Raw genomic sequence first — 17434 nt, 5'->3', positions numbered from 1 at the left:
CAAGGCATAACAGTAGTCACAAAAGCTGGGACCTACACTGCACAAGTGGCAACAACAAGGTTTCTGGAGTTAAACATGGGACTGCAGTCTATTTTTGGATGATTGCTGGTTAGTTTTCTCTTTGCGTTTAGCTGGAGTGAGAGGATTTCTTGCTCACACAAGTGGGGGGGGGCAAACTGATCAGGTCCTCGGTGGCTACTGCACAAGTGGCAACAACAAGGTTCCTGGAGTTAAACCTGGGGCTGCAGTCTATTTTTGGATGATTGCTGGTTAATTTTCTCTTTGCTTTTAGCTGGAGTGAGAGGATTCCTTGCTCACACAAGTGGAGGGGGGCCCAAAGCAAACAGGTCCTCAGTGGCTACTGCAAAAGTGGCAAAAACAAGTTTCCTGGAGTTAAACCTGGGGCTGCAGTCTATTTTTGGATGATTGTTGGTTAGTTTTCTCTTTGCTTTTAGCTAGAGTGAGGGGATTCCTTGCTCACACAAGTGGGGGGGGGGGGCAAAGTGATCAGGTCCTCAGTGGCTTAGAGATGCTACACCTGGAGGGCTTTCAGCTGCAATTGAGCTAAATGCAAATAAGCTTTAACAGAGGTATATGCCAAACAAGTATTAAGCATTTCACACATATAAGAAAGGACCACAAGAACCACTGCAGAAAAAGCATCTTGGTCATGCCCAAGACTCCAAATAGAAAATCTCTTCTATTTAGCCACATAAGATTTTCAAGTAGAGGGTTTTCTGGCCTCCTGCAAAACCCAAAACAGAAGATTGTTGCCTGAAAAGTATCAAAATCCTATCACCCAAAGTGTCAGTTAAAGTGTAAACAAGTAGGGATGATTGAGAAACCCCTTGTCTTGTATGAGGTGATCTATCTTGTGAGGAAATGTGTGATGATTCCACTGGCCAAATAAAAGAGAAGGGGGCTAGTGCTGTCCTGGCCAAAAGGGAGTCACTAAGAAGATTTTAGGTATGTTGCACATGATCTTCTGCAAGACCCTGGGAAGTAGAGGAAGAGTAGGATAGACATACAGGACCATCCTCCTCCAAGAAGAAGATATGATGTCCACTTTTCAAGCCAGTGGACTTGGAATTCTGGAGCAGTACCATAGAAGTGGTCTACTCAGAGGGGAGGCAAAAAGATCTACTCCAGGTGTGCCCCACTGAAGGACAATGTCCAGCAACATAGGATCATAGGATCATAGTGTCATAGGAGGTTACTAGGCTATTAGTCCTGAGGCCCTTATAATCCTAGCCAAGAGTTTAGCCCATGTTTAGACAAGTCAGCAACAAGAGCCCTTGTTCAGCAGGGACACCGGTGGAATTCCAGGAATGTATTTTCTGTTTCCATCCAGTTATCCAGGTTGCACTTAAAAAGGGATAATGAGGTGCTCTGCTTGATGTGGAGAGGGAGACTATTCCACAGATGAGGGAGTCTCTGGGACAAAATCTGTCCTGTCAGCAAGTCCTATTGCTATCACAGACCAGGTTGAGGTCGCTCGTAAGAGTTGCTCAAGTGGAGCTTGACTTGTGGATATGCAGCAGTCTCATCAAGGTAGGGTCTGAGATTGCTTTGTATGCCAGACAGAGGTCACCTCTGAGGAGTCTTATGAAACTGAGTAGAGGGACAGGGCATTTAGCCTATCTGTGTAGGGTAGGTGTTTGAGGCCCTGGATCCTCCTGGTGAGGAACCTCTGTGGTGTCTCTAGCCACTGCATGTGCTTTGCGAGGTACATGCCAAAATGGGTGTTGTAGTCAATATTTGGCCTTATAAGGGAAGAATACAGGGATCTTATGTCATCTTTGTCCCTGGATGAGATACCCTTACTTATGAGGTGGGCCATATAGAAAGCTTTCCATACAACAGAAGCAACATGGTGGTCAAAAGTCAGGTTGCTATCAATCTGGGTGCCCAAATCCCTCACTACTGATTGTGTACTTAGGACGTTGTTATTAATGTGATAATATGTGGGGATGTCACTCTCCCCAAAGGAGATGATGATGCATTTTTTGGCATTCAGCTTGAGGCCATGTTTCTGGCATCAATCATTTGTTTGGGTGAGGCCCTCTTGGAGGACATCCACATCACCTGGGGAACAGATGACTGCACCCAGCTTGCAGTCATCTGCAAACTTGGTCAGCCATATCCCAATGGTTTTGTCCTGCACCTCAGAGAAATATATCCCAAATAACAGAGGTGTAAACGTTGTGTAAATGGATGACAGTGGCTGTCCTCCAATCGGCTGGGACAAAGCCAGTACTCAGGCTTTGGTTGAATAGGGTGCCTAATGGTGCTGCAAGTTCATGCCTGAGTTCATGTTGTATGCAGCCTGGGATGTTATTGGGCCCCATGGAGGCTGTATTTTTTGCCTTTGAGAGGGCAGTGATGACCTGTTCCCTAGAGATAAGGGGTGAGGGCCGGTACTCGGGATGCCCTGATTTACTGATGGGGGTGTCAGAGGGGAGACGTTTTCGCTGAATCTGTCAGCCAGTAGATTGGCTATATCTACAGCATTTGTGTATGTGGTGTCCTTGACCACCAGTTCTGAACAGATCTTGGTTAATCCTTTGATACTGTGGACATATGTGATGAAGGCCTTAAGATTGCCTCTAGTAGATGTGGCCAATTTGGACTCAAAGTTGGCTTTAGAGGATTTCACTAGTGCTCTTGTTTGCTTGTTCAGGCTAAGGAGAATTTGCTTCCAATTGGGCACCTGCTCCTTCTTGGTCCTGGACAGCAATTTTTTTCCTTTTGTTATATAGTTTCTTTATTGCAGATGTCCATCAAACAGGTATACTCTTCCTTGCGGAGGATGATTTTATCATGTCAGGTATTCCTGATTCCATGCATCTATATAAATGCTCATATAGTACTTTGGTGTAGATTTGGACATTGGTGCCAGCTCCTACAGTGGGGGAAGGGGTTGTGAAGCTGTTTATACCATCCCTCAGGAGGTTGTAATCAGCTTTGGAGAATTTTTTTGTTTCACCATAGCTAGAGAGGAGTCAAAGGAGATAGTGACTTTGAAAGTGAACGCTTTATGGTCACATCTTGCCAGGGAGGATGATACTATAGGGGTGCTGCAGTGGTGACTAATGTTGGTTAATACCAAGTCCAAGATATTATACCTCTTGTAGGGGTATTGACTAGCTGTTCCAAGGCATTTGCATTGATAAAATCAAGGAATCTCTGGGCATTTGTGTTCTGGTATGAGTAGTTTTTTTCCAGTCTATGGTTGGGTAAGTAATGTTACCCAGGATCATGGTAAAGGGTTGAATCTTGATAGATTTGAAGAGGGGCAGATAGGTGGAGTGGGCATCTTGAGTCAAATTTGGGAGTCTGTAGCTAGCTATAATTTGAATAGGGGTCTTGTCAATGGTTAACTGCACCTGCAGTGTCTCCAGTGTGTCATACTGTTTGACCAGCCTGGAGGTGTGTGTGTCTTTAATATATATTGAAACTCAACCTCCTTTGGCTTTGCTGCCCAAACATTCTGTGTGAAGCATCTATTCATGAGTATGTATCCTGGACCTACTCAGATAGTCTGCCACTAGACTGTGTCTGAAGGAATATAAAACAACTGAAGAACCAAGTGATGGCAAACTGCAAAATATCCAAGCCTGAAGAGCCAGCCTTCAAAGAAGGTAAGACTTCCTTTGCCCTGCTTGTTGATGTACTAGATAATTGTGGTATTGTCTGTAAAAACCTTTAGAGAACCAGGCACCCACAGGGAGTGGAAGGCTTGAAAAGCTAGTATTAGAGCCCTCATCTCTTTCAAACTGATATGGACTGGCATCTGTTAATGGGACTAGAGAACCTGAACTTTCAGATTAATGGAGGAACCTCCCCAACCTTGATCAGAAGCATCCAAGTACAGCTTCTGAATAGGAAAACAAACCAGAAAATGCAGACCTGGGTTTAAGAAGATATGTTAAATCCACCAGTATGAGACCGGGTAAAAGAAGCACTGGAAACTCCAGATATTGGCAGTGCTGGAGCCAAACAGTCTTGAGATACCACTGACATTTCTTAGGGATTGGAAAATGGAATCATGGGAATGGTGGATACCATGAACTCTAAGGCTAGGACAACTTCCCTTGCAGGAAGAACTGGAAGAGGGAGAAGAGACTGGAAAAAAGAAGTCAAAGAGATGACCTTGGGTGGTGGAAGAGCAGCCAGCATTTGGATGGTTTGAATCCTGCAACACAAAAATACTTGGTCTTGAGAGAGAGTCAACACTGACTTTTTCAGATTGAGGATGAAGCTCACTCTGCACCACAGAAGCATCGTGATGTGTAGATTCTGAGGCAGGAGCTTCTGAGAGGGAGCTTGAATCAAAAGGTCAAGATAAGGGGTATTTGAATTCCACGAAGTCTGTTAAAAGCTACTACAGGGGACAGACATTTGGTAAATACCCTTGGAGCTGTAGGAACATCAAAAGGCAAAGTACAGAACTGATAATAAGAGGAAGAAACAGAGAAACATAAAAATTTCCTGGAGAGAGGATGAATAGGAATATGGAGGTAAGTGCCATTCAAATCCAGAAATACCAGAAAACCGGATCTGAAGACAAAACATCTTGAAGGAAGAGCAACTTTGAAAGGCATTGAGATAGGACAGGTCTAGAATGGGCAGCCACGACCCTTCCTTCCTAGGAACCAAAAACATTCTGGACTAAAACTCTGTTCCCTGCTGAGACAAGATAACTGTATGGTTCCCTGATCTATCAGATCACCCAGGTTCTCTGAAAAGGATGGAGCTGGCAAGTAGTCTAAAGAATGCCAGAACATGGAGGAAGGGACTTTCAAGGGACAGATGAATTTGTACAAGGGATGAGAGGAATGGATGTCAGACAGAGGCTGGTTTATCAAGAAAAGCAGACTTTTGGGGTTTAGCATTCTGAGTGGGTATATATGGACAAATCTCTCTTACTTCAAGCAGATTGTCCAGACTACAGACAAAAGAAGATTTTGAAGATTAATTTCTCTGGAACTTAGATACAGGAGAAACAAAAATTTATCTGAGATTCAGTATAACCCTACCCTAAGCATGCAGTGTTTTAAATAATTCTCAGCAGCAGTACCAAAACATTTTGGTTGTCTAAGGGATAATTTATTTAACATTTATTTAACGTTTTGTTTACTGGTAAAGTCTGACTTGGAACAAACCCAATTTTCAGTGGACACCTGGGGAGGAATGCTCCAGACGCATGTCTTTGTAATGTGGGAGGAAATTGGAGCACCCGAAGGAAGGCACCCCTGCAGAGATTAAACAGGACAACCTCTTGCTGTGAGGCAATAATGCAACTGCTGCACCACTGTGCTGTCAAATAATCTAAATGTTTGGTCTTAATGTCCTCAAGTAAAGCCTGTAAGCAAAACCTAGAATATCTACTTATGAAAGAACCAGATGTAGCTGCCTTAGATGAGGCATCAGCTAAATCGTAGCTACATTTAATGGAATGGTTAGCTACCTCAGAGGCAGAACTCAGGAGAGAGAGATAGCAGAAGTCTTACTGTCCGAATCAGGCACATCAGTCAAAACCATCCCTAGATAGGAGAGAAGAGCCAGGTCCCATCTAGTCATGTAAATATGATAGCTGATGACCATAAAAGCCAAAGTAGCAAAAGTATACTTTTTTTTCAATAACTTTCCATAGCACGGCTGTCCTTGTCAGAAGGCAGAAGTCTGCAAGAGGAAAGTATTACGGATGGCTTATCCGTGGACATGCAAACCATAACAAGATTAGACAAGGGACTTTTATACAAGAATTTATGATCCTCAGCCACTTAGAAGCAAGAGGTAGAGAATCAGGATCCTGAAAAGCTGCTGTAAATGTGTCCAAAAGGGCAGCTAAAACAGGAGGAACTGCAGAAGGACCTCTGAGACTTGGGAACAATCCCACTAAAAGTATTTTATCTTACAGACTAGTGTATCCCCAAAGGATAATTCCTCAAAAGAATCTTCTTCATTAGACCCCAAAGCTAAAGGAGAGTGTATTTGTAATGAATACACTAAGGATGCTTTAGCAACGTCCGACTCCTCATCAGAAGACTCCATCTGTAGGTCTCTTAGATGTGTTGGAACTCCAGGGAGCAACAGCAGTGGGGACAGACAATCCCTAAGGGGGTTTCAGAGTCACCCTCTGTGAGGATGTTTAACCATATTAAACACGTTTAATTTTCTGTTTTGCTTTTAAAAGAACATCAGCTTTAACAAATCTAGGAGGGTCAGACCCCTCCCTAGATTCAATGGTAGTACCAGGCACTTCTTCCCTAACTAAAATTTGGGGAATTCTCTTAGTTCCTTTAGATATAATCAACCATGGTTTCCTCTCTGTTTCTATAGCAGACATGCAGAGTCCAGCGGACTTGTAAGTAGGCAACTCCATGTTGGCCTCCAAGGTAACTGGCGTCAGCACCAGATGGTCTTTGGCTTCTTCATACAGTCTTAGGGTGACTACTAGCAGAGACTGGACAGTAGCAGAAAAAGTACATGCTTTTTTAGTTTTTTTCTTCAGAAGCAGCTGAACTTTTGCTGAGAAGATACAGCCATAGTACCGTGGGTCAATAACTTCAGACAAATAGCTGCAGAGTGTCTTAGGGACAAATGCCTGGCCGATATCACTCTAAGTATTGTTGTGCATAGCACCTAAACAAAAAAAGGCACTTCTTGTGTCTGTCTTTCTTGGGAATCTGCTTTCATCAGTCACATTTCCTCTTCCTGAATGACAGGAAAACAAATTACAAGGAGAAAAAAAAGGAAGGAACCCCAATGGGGTGCTTATCTTCAGAAGGCTCAGCAGATAAACTATCTCAGCAAATGGTGCACAGTTCAAATTCAGAAGTAGGGTTCAGACTGATGGCAAAGAAGTTCTGAGGATTAGGTGTTCGTTTGTCACATGTGTACCTTATGCCTTGTGCGTAGGGCATATGTCTGATAAGCAATGCCAGGAAGGTTCAAAGGTTTTGGTATGTTGGCTGGACATTAGGTTATCCTCAGCAGGATATCCCATGTTAAAGAATACTTTAACAGTGATAAGGAAGGACATCATAGTTTCATTGATTTACACTAGGCTAATGACCCCCAGGAATTCTACAAGCCTAGCAATGCAATCCAACCCAGTTTTGTCCCAGAGTTCCTTGGATGCTTATATGGTAGAGTATGTTAGTGAAGAGGTGGCTAAGGGTTATGTGGGGGGTATGTTAGTTAGGAATTAATTTACTTACTGTTGGTCTCTGTCCATCAGAGACATGGGGGTCAAAACAGGGAGTGAATTTGTGATTTCCCATCCGGGAATCAAGGTTTCTTTTGAATAGGACCAGGGATGAACTCTGCTTTGCATAGATGGGGAGTTTATTCCATAAGGAAGTGATCCTTTCAGACATATATCAGTAGCTCCAGCAGGTTCTATTTATGTCACAGGCAAATTTCAGGTCCTTAGGTCTAGTGTTTCTAGTGCTGTTTGTCTTGCAAATCTACAAGATCATCTTAGCTGGATCGGAGGATGTTTTATATGCTAAGCATAAATCACCTCTCAATAACTTATAGGAGGCTGAGTGCAGAGATAGGATCACAAGGCAATCTGTGTAGGATAGGGTATTCAGGGTATTCCTCCCTGGCAGAAGCCTTTCAGGATATTTCAACTGTTACAAGTGCCTGGTTAGATACATGCCAAAGCGGGTGTTATACTCAATGATGGATCTGAGATTTCTGAGTAGAGTGCTATTACTTCCTTGGACATGGTCACCATACCCTAGCTTATGAGTTGGACAATATAGAATTATTTTTTTTTACTATCTTGGCCAAACTTCAGATTGTTTTTTACATATGTTCCCAGATCCCTAACTACCAGGTCATCTCTTAGGGGTGTTTTACTGATGAAGTAATTAACTTGGGTGGATAATTTCCCAAAGGGCACTATAGTTTATTTATTTACACTGAGTTTTAATTGGTGGCTTTCATGATAATCATTTGTGTTAAACTCCCTTATAGGATATTGATGTCATGAAGAGAATCTATGATAGCTCCCATAATTCAATCATCTGTGAACTTGGTAAGACAGAAGCCTTTGACATAAGCCTTTACTTCAGTGAAGTACATGTCAAAGAGAAGCAGCCCCAACAAGTATCCTTGGCATACTCCACTGGTGATCAGTCTCTTGGTGGAGGTGGTCTCATCGATTCTGAATTCTTGAGTCCTATCTGTGAGCCAGCTGACAATATGAGTTATGTAGGATTTATGTCATGTTCTGAGAGTTTGACAAAACTACCTGACTTGGGTATTGAATCAAACACCTTGGCCAGGTTAAAGTAGGGGATTTGCACCTTTTTCCCCTCATCCATAGCCATGGTGACCATCTCAAAGAAATCCACTAGATTAAGTAGGCAACACCTTCCCTTAACAAGTCCAAACTGGAATGGGCCCAGTGTGTGTAAGTTGCCAATGTCCTTGTTGATCATTTCCATGATAATTTGTTCCATGGCTTTGCATGTCAGACCAATGGATCTGTAGTGAGGCTCAACTGATGATCCACCCTTACGAAGAGGCATGATTATTACAGCCCTCCATTCACCTGGCACATAACCTGTCTTAAAGCTGTAGTTGAAGAATGCCTCAAGTGGTCCTGCTATATTATGTTTTACGCTATTTAGGAGGAAACTGGGGATAATGTTGAGGTCAATTAAAGCAGTGTTTTGGCCTCAGCGAGTGTCTTCAAGACCTGCTCCCTGTTGTTAGTTGGAGAGGCTATACTAGAAGGTATTTCACAGGTGGTAGTGGGGGAGTGTGGGTGTTGAAGTTAGTGCTAAATTTATCAGCCAATAGATATGCTATGTCACCCTGGTCAGTGAAGATTGTGCCATTTACCATCAGTTCTGTACATGGATGAGTGTTTCCTTTAAGGTTCTTGACATGGATGAAGAAGGCCTTGTAACTGTTCTTAGCCTGGGAAGCTATCCTGACCTTGTAACTGGCCTTGTTGGACTTTATTAGGCCTCCTACCTTCTTGTTTAATAGAAACAGAGAGTGTTTGTCTCTGTTAGAGTGCTGTTTCTGATTCTGGCCATGACTTTTTTGTTATATAGCTTGTTAAGGTACGGATTTCACCAGTGTGGTTTGTTCTTGGTGTTAGATTTGGGCTTACTTCTGGTAGGTACAGCAGCCTTAATGCAACCATTTACATGTTTGTACAGAGTTTCTGTACATAATTTTTGCATAGACAGCTGTGTTCTCAGGTTCTAGGAAGCTGTGAATTTTGGCAAAATGTTGCTTTAGAATGGTTTGCTAGGATTACACTTTTAGTTGGTTTTCCCAAGTTCATGTTTATTCCAAGGCAGATAGCTTTGTGGTCCAACTTTACCAATGAGGACATGTCATGGAGAAAGGGGTGCAACACTCTCTGTGTTGATGAGTAATAGGTCCAATATGTTTCATCCCCTGGTTGGAGAATGCACTATCTGAACCATGGTGCTTGTGTTTTAAAGTCCATGAAACATTTCACCTGTGAGTTTATAGGCAGTGTACATTTCTCAGACTGCAGAGGGGTCTCCCATATGCAGACAATCTGGTTGGATGTTGAGTGCCTGTAGTATATCCAGGTAAGGGGCGTGAGCTTTGTAGGCCATAGAGGGTGACCAGTAGCTGGCCAGGACATGATAAGGAATCTTGTCTCTGGAGACATGGATGTGGATGAATTCCAGGACATCTTGTTTAACTAACCTAGAGTTGTACTTGCTGCTAACATAGATCAAGACATGTCCACCTTTACCTCCTGCCTGTGCTGCTGTTGGTATAAATATGTGGAAGACATTGTAGACTTCCACTGCTGGAGTGCTTTCTGTGGCTTTGAACCAAGTCTCAGTAACAACACAGATGTCTATATTCTCCAGAGTGAGATTGTAGGATGTGGAGTTTCTTGTTCAGGCTCCTAGCATTGAGCAGTAACACCTTATGGTTGCTCTGATTTTTTTTTATTTTGTTACACTGATAATTTTGTCATTTTGACATTGCCTAAAAAAAGACTCCTTTGGTATGGATATATTTTTATCCAGTATTTGAAAGCCAAGGGGGTCAGGTGAAGACCATCCTTGGCAAAGCAATGTAGTCTGTTAACTGTGTCCTCCCATGCTGACAGATAAATGGATTTTCCCTGGACTGACACAAGAAACAAAGGCAATTATTAAAAACAATAATTTTCTTTTCATATTGTGGCATCATACCTGGGGAAGGTTGAAGGCTGCTTAATGCAAGGCATGTACCTATGTGTGACACTTATTCAGCCAGATTTGTAATGTCTCTTTTTATATAGTCCAGTGAGGTATACTCCAGGTCATCTACATATAATATAAAAAAGAAAACATTTTAAGAACACCTTGTACAAACATTCTGTTGACTGTAATGGTTTCAAAAAGTTTAATTTTATTGTTTTTGAAAGAATGGCCCTGCATACAAGAGGGGATTTCTGGGAGGAGATAGTAAACGTTAAGGAACTCTAAGAGCAGCTGAAACTAGATGCCTGTCACCCTGTGCATATCAATGATAATGTTATCCCTTGTGTGTCATTTGAAAATGAAAGCTACCAGGGTTGTGATTTTTGAGCACGGTTTTTAAATATATTCTTTTACATTTTCACCTCAATTTTTCAATTTAAAGATTGTATCTATGAATATGTTACTTAGTATTGTCCATGTATTTAGTTTTCATCTAATGTACTTTTTGTCCAGTATATTTCTTGTTCATGTACCTTTAAGTGCTTTATGTGGTTTGTTCAACAGTAACATGATGAAGCAGGTCAGGTTATAGAACACCTTGGTAACAGAAATGCTAACATCATGGTTCTGAAGAAGTATGTACTTTTATCTAACACAGAAGTGCTTAACCATGAAAAATCATTTTATTGCTACTGCTGTGGTTACTTTTTCAAGGGTGTGTTAACAAATGATTCTGAGTTTGGTAACGTTATATGATTTTTCAACAAACCTGGAGAGGCTTTTTGTGGATTGTAAATCCTGTTAATCCTGTATTGATTAATAAGACAAACACTAGAGAAACTATATCAGTTTACATATATGGAACACACAATACACAATACAATTACATAGTAGTAGACTTCAAAAATTGTTGTTGGACTAGTAATTTTAAGTTGTTTATTTTAACCTTGCAACCCTCAACTACTCTACCTATCAACTGTACAAATTTTCACAGAATGTCCAGATTTTTGCCTCATATTTTTGGTCTGTTTTTCTGGCAAATTAGTGGCAAATCATTAAAGACTGAAGTTAGAAAATAATAACAAACATTTGAGTTTCAGAATTCATACCCTTCAGAAAATCCATGCTAAGGCCAAACCTGTTATTCTATCAAATTTCTAAATTTGTAAGAGCGATATTTAAGAAATGTCCCTATTTTTGGGCTTTTGTCCCTCTTTTATTCATGGCTTTGTCCAGATTTCTTGCTGTAAGAGGTTGAGAGGTGGTCAGCAGGTCAAGTCCGTATAGTCAAACCATTACATAGTTATGGGGTGCATTCAATCAGCTACTACATTTCAATTACACTGTAACCAAATCTTATGCAAAATTCATTATCCAATGAAAGCCTACTTCACACATGAAATATGTTTATATAACATTTATTATATTTTAGGAATGTAATAATTGTTTCAAGGTAATTGAAGTGTGCTGAATTAATGCAGCATGGAAAATTCTACTTGCAACATATACTGGAGAAATACATTGACTTTTTAAATCAATCAACCAAGATGCGTGTGTGTGTGTGTGTGTGTGTGTGTGTGTGTGTGTGTGTGTGTGTGTGTGTATGTGTATACACACACACACACACACACACACACACACACGAGTATATTTCTTTAACTGACAATGAACTCTGACCCACAGTAAATATGTCAAACCAGATAATTTGCGGTGACATTAGAAAGCAAAAATAAAACATAATTAATCTGATCACAAATGTAAATAAAAGTGTTACATTTGCAATTATATAGACAACTAAAACCTTGTTGCCTCCCCCCATACACCCCCTGAAATTAAAAATACTAATCCCATGGTCACACAACTGTGGAGACAGAGGAAAATTCCTTAAGTAAATTATAGTTGCGTGGCTGCAGTTTCAATTGTAATATAATGCAACCACTTTCACCACTGACAAGGATTACTAAAATAGGAGGGACACAAGCTAAGTGTAAGCTGTGACCAAACCAATAGCACTCTTGTGTATATATATATATATATATATATATATATATATATATATATATATATATGGATCTACTTCACTTGACTGAAAATTCACTAGACAAACTCATTTGACTGAGCATACTAGACTGAAAGCTAACTAGACTGAAAACTCATTTGACTGAAACTCACTTCGCTGAAAGGTATATGCCCTTTTCCCCATTGTAGTGCGATCCTGGAGTTAGCATATATATTAAAGGGGTGTGGGGGTACAGCCCCCCCCACATTGTGGGGTGTGGGGGGCGTAGCCCCCAAACATTGTTTGGGTATATATTGTCTTCTAAAAACAGTTATTTATTGCAGCTTTAAGTATCCATGTATATGGTTTAAATATATAAAACAGGTGGGGGGATACACCCCCCACACACCCCCAATGTGGGGGGCTGTTCCCCCCACAGCCCCCTTTACTATATATACTAACTCCAGGATCACAATACAATACTACTACAAGTATCAATATATGGACCAATACTCTTCATTTTTATAAATAAATTACCGCTTGACCTACTCCACTTACAATGCCTCTTATATGCCAATGACATGTGTCTATACAGATACAACCTAGCAGAACTGGTAATCCAAACCAAACTATAAACTGGCCTTCTAGGACTTAACCAATGAGTTAACCCTAAATAAACATTAATATGCTCTTTTTCCTAAGAAAAGACTTCCCAAATCTCTCAGCTCCCTCAAGTTTTTGGACCACCACAACAACCTTACTTTCACCACCACTTCATTTTGATACCTAGGCATCTTGCTCAACCAGTCTCTTAGGTTTCAGGAACATATTCAAAATTTTGATCTCAGTTCAACTGCATCCTTTCCTGGGCTTAGGAATTACCTTAATTCCTTTCATCATCATCTATGGCAGCCATCGAGAAAGGTGACCTACTTGTACAACCTGAATATAGCTTTATCCTTCCTTTCCTTCTCCTCTAACAAAACCACCACAGATCTTGTTCAAATATATGCTTCAGCACTTCCCCTCACCTTGAACACCACTGCCTTCCTTTATCCAAGGAAAATTGGCTCCAAGCAGAAGCAAGATCCAAGCTACTTAAGGGCTCCCAACTATTCAAATAATTCCACCAAGATGTCCCTTCTTCACCTGTAATGAAACTAATCAGTAGCGTTCCAAGTTCCATCCTCTGAAGCCAGAGTAATGTAGGCACTACATTCCAAGCCCATCTACAAAATTACAAAGTTTTGACTCTATTTTCTCTGTACTTGGTCCAAAACTGTGGCTAAACATTCCTCACCATCACACCAACTATACTAACTACTCCTAAGTTCAGGCCCATTTCAAACAGTCTCTGTTACACCAATACAAATGCAAATACCAGAATGCAGGACAAATATTTTAGTCTTCTGTTTTACATTTATTTTACAGATACCCAAGCCATTATCCCAAAAGTGTGGTTGACCACACAGGTTCTGGTATCCATACATCCACTGACACTAAACAGCTCTGGCAAAGGTTGGGCTATGCACATATCAAATTACCATAAACTGTTTCAAGTTAAACGCAAAAAAACTGCAGTGAAGATTCATTCAGCAAAAAAGCATGTTCCACTCTGTATCTCATAAATGTAGTCCATATTCTGTGTTACAAACAGTACTTCCCTTCAGACAAAGACACTCATAACAGACTTGGGTACTTAATGTGGACAACTCTCTCTTATTCAGTTATTATATTTCTGCCACAGTCATAGATAATTATCAAGGGATATTTTCAAGAGCCATGAAAGTTATCCTAATCCTGTGTTCTTCACTTATTAGACCCATCATCTAATACAATGCCCCCTTTGGTATGTATAAATTCAAGCATATTGCTCAACTGGAAATCCCCAATAATTTCTAACCAAAAAAATTACAGGTCTTGTGAACATCATATATCCTGAAAAATTTGCACAAGTATCTCTATACTCAGTATTGAAATTACCTGTTTCTAGCTTTTTGAGCCCTGATTGTCCTAGCCCTAATCATGTTTGATCTCCTATTTCTACACAAAACCAGTGCCTCTACAGACACCCTCATTATAGACCTAAAACTTCACTGAAATATAAACAAGACTTGTTGGAGGGATAGGTTTGTAACATAGTAACATAGTGTATTTCCAGCCAATGGAATAAGTTGACACTACAGGTCAAACAAAGTACTACTTTGACTACGCTTAGGGCTAGTCTTGGTGAATGGTTGGGTAAACACAAATTTATACTCAGTTATCATGCAAGGCCATTCTTGATTTTGGAGGCAAACTGCATTAAGCAAACAGATTCAAGCCAACATGATGGAGATGATGTAGGAGGAAGACTGGGTGGCAGCTGCAATGAAGTTAAGTGAGATATTCATCTAAGATAAGCCATACTGATGTTCATGTTGACTAATTTATATGTCTGCCTTTTACAATATTACAAGGATTGTGTCTTATTCTGAATATTCCTTGTCAAGATGGAATGCAAGCTGTACTCTGTTATGCAGATATGCACTTTAAAACTAAATAAGAGTAAGGTACAGGGGCAGTTTGCTTGACAGTCTGATGTCTGACTGTACACTAGGACTTGCTGAGACATACTTTCAATGAATGAATGAAGCCTGTATATAGGAGAATTTGAGACTTTCAGGATACCCAAAGCTGATTATGTAATAGTGGGAGTATATCCTCTTTATGTCATTATTGGGGTGGGGGGGTTGTAGCATTCCAGCCAAAATATATATTTTATACAATCATCAATCAATATCTTTCATTGTCTGGCAGTTACAAAACTCTGCAGAGTCCAACATCGTAGCATTATATACGTCTGCATCACTTAAAAAACATACAAGGAAGGAAAGGGGAAAAGTACTCAAGTATTTTTCATGAATGTCATCCCCTAACTAAAAAGGTATACTTGCATGATAGTATGAAGATCTGCAGCCTTCTCTTAAAAAAAGAAATGCATCAGTTAGTACAACATTTGGTAAAATGCAATATCAGCAAGGAAGTTTTACAGGACAATAAAGCATAATACATACGACTGATTTGTTGATTAATTTGTTTGCTCATCTCTTTGTTTATTTAATAATTTTATTGTAATTCTGTTATGTAAATGGTCAGTTTGCATCATGCTGTTATTATATAACTATATTTCACTTGCAAATATGAGTGTTTTCCTTAAAAAAATGTAAGCTGTTCACTAAATTTGATGTGACATTCAAAAACACATCTGCAGATTTGTCAAACTGGAGCACGTGTATTGTTTTATTTCTGAAGTTTCTGTCTCATAAAACTGTAGGTAATTTTTTTTCTGGTTATAGTCCTACAAGGCAGTTTGATGCCAAACTCATTTCTCCTTTGTCATAAATGCATATCAGAATATTAAGGGTTTACAAGATTTTCTTTGCTAGATGGCAGTATAGCATTTGATATAGAGAATGGGTGCACACTAGTTTTTGAGAAGAATAAAGGCCTCAACCTAAAATATTCTAGAAGTCTGACGATATTTAAGTTCCACACAGATGTAACAATTCTAAAAAAAACATATGTCATCTACGATAGATGATCAAAAGTCATAACAAACCGAGTCACTAAGTGATAAAAGCAGAATACTTACAGTTTTATAATATATTCTTTCTATTTTTGCTATCTTGCTTTGACTTGTCAATCAGCTTGATGGTTCATCTGGAGCTATGGATGGAAATCATTGCTGACTTGCTGAATGGGACCTACATGCTCAGATAAACTAGCTAAAAGAATCAATAAAATCAATTGCTGCTTGATTTATCAAGTATAATTGCATGGGCCAAATTCATTAACACCTACACTAAGTGTAAACTAACTGCACATGATCTGTATTCAAGAATGCCCCACTACAGTTTTTGTGCTTTCTAGTTACTCAGAAAGATTATACTAAGTGTACATGCAGTTTACATTTTGTAGTAACTTTTATGAATCCCCTCATTATTTAAGCCTCAAAGAAAATCAGTAGGAAAATAAACTAGGAGGAAGAAGATGCGAGTTATTCTTGTGCAGTCTGTTCACTGAAAACAGTGTACAGTTAGTGTGCTCTTAGTGTAGGCATTAATGAATGCCAGGGATAGTGTATCTGTTTTATTTCATTTGCATGCTAACAGTTAAGGAAAGTAGATACTGATAAGTCACCATAGTTCATATGTCTCGATTTATATTCCACAACAGCCATCTCAGTAGGTGTTTGTATGATTACAGTGATCCAGGCAGCACTCAATATACATTCCTAGTCATAACAAGGACCATACATAATGTTGGCAAATATGCTGATTTGTTTTATTTGCTACTGTTTTTTTAAACACCTTTATTGAATTATCACTAATGGCATAGGCAAATTAGCATTTATATAAAAGTAATTAAACTGTATTAACAATCATACGTTTATTCAAATGAAAACAAACCACACCAACACAATTGTAGTTGGAAGCATTTTACATCACAAAGCATACTGACACGCCCAGTTGCAAACTTTATACATCACTTATAATCTACCCAATCATTTTCGGTCAAACATTAATTCCTGCCTTCTTTTAAACCTCATTCATCCCCTGTATGTATTGTTCCAACAATTCCCATTTTTCCTCTGTAGTTTGCTCCTACTCTTTTCTAAAGATCTCATTTCCAGTTGTTTTATCTCTGTTACTATATTTACTACTTGTAGTATAGTTGGTTTAGATTTTGATTTCTATTTTCTAGTAATTCCTTTTTGGCAGCCACCATAATTAGATACAGCAAGGCCTTATCATGTCTAGGGTATTCCAATTCTGTATCATAGTTCAGAAAAATCTCCCTTGTCACACCAATCCGCCCACCCAGCATCTCTGATAGTGCATTCCAGAGGGAATCCTAATAGTCCACCAACTCACTACACTCCCAGAAAATATGTTCCCAATTATCTTTTTCTTCCCTATTGCACCTACAACATTTGCTGTCTACCTGAGGAAAAATTCTATGCAGTCTACTTGGGGTATAAAAATATCTGTGTAAACATTTCCAAGCAAAAATCCTAAACCTTCTAAAGTTCTTGCATATTTGGGAGGCATACATATATCCTCCCATTATTTCTTTGTGAATTGCTTATCCAGTCTCTCATCCCAATACCTTCTAACCTCCTCTGAGTGATTTAATAGCTATAATGCAATATTTTATATTCTCTACTAATTATTCCTTTTTTAAT

Source organism: Protopterus annectens, chromosome 9.part0 (genome assembly GCF_019279795.1).
Source record: "Protopterus annectens isolate FY-2018-M chromosome 9.part0, PAN1.0, whole genome shotgun sequence".
Lineage (NCBI taxonomy): Eukaryota > Metazoa > Chordata > Ceratodontiformes > Protopteridae > Protopterus > Protopterus annectens.
This window is presented reverse-complemented; position numbering follows the sequence as displayed.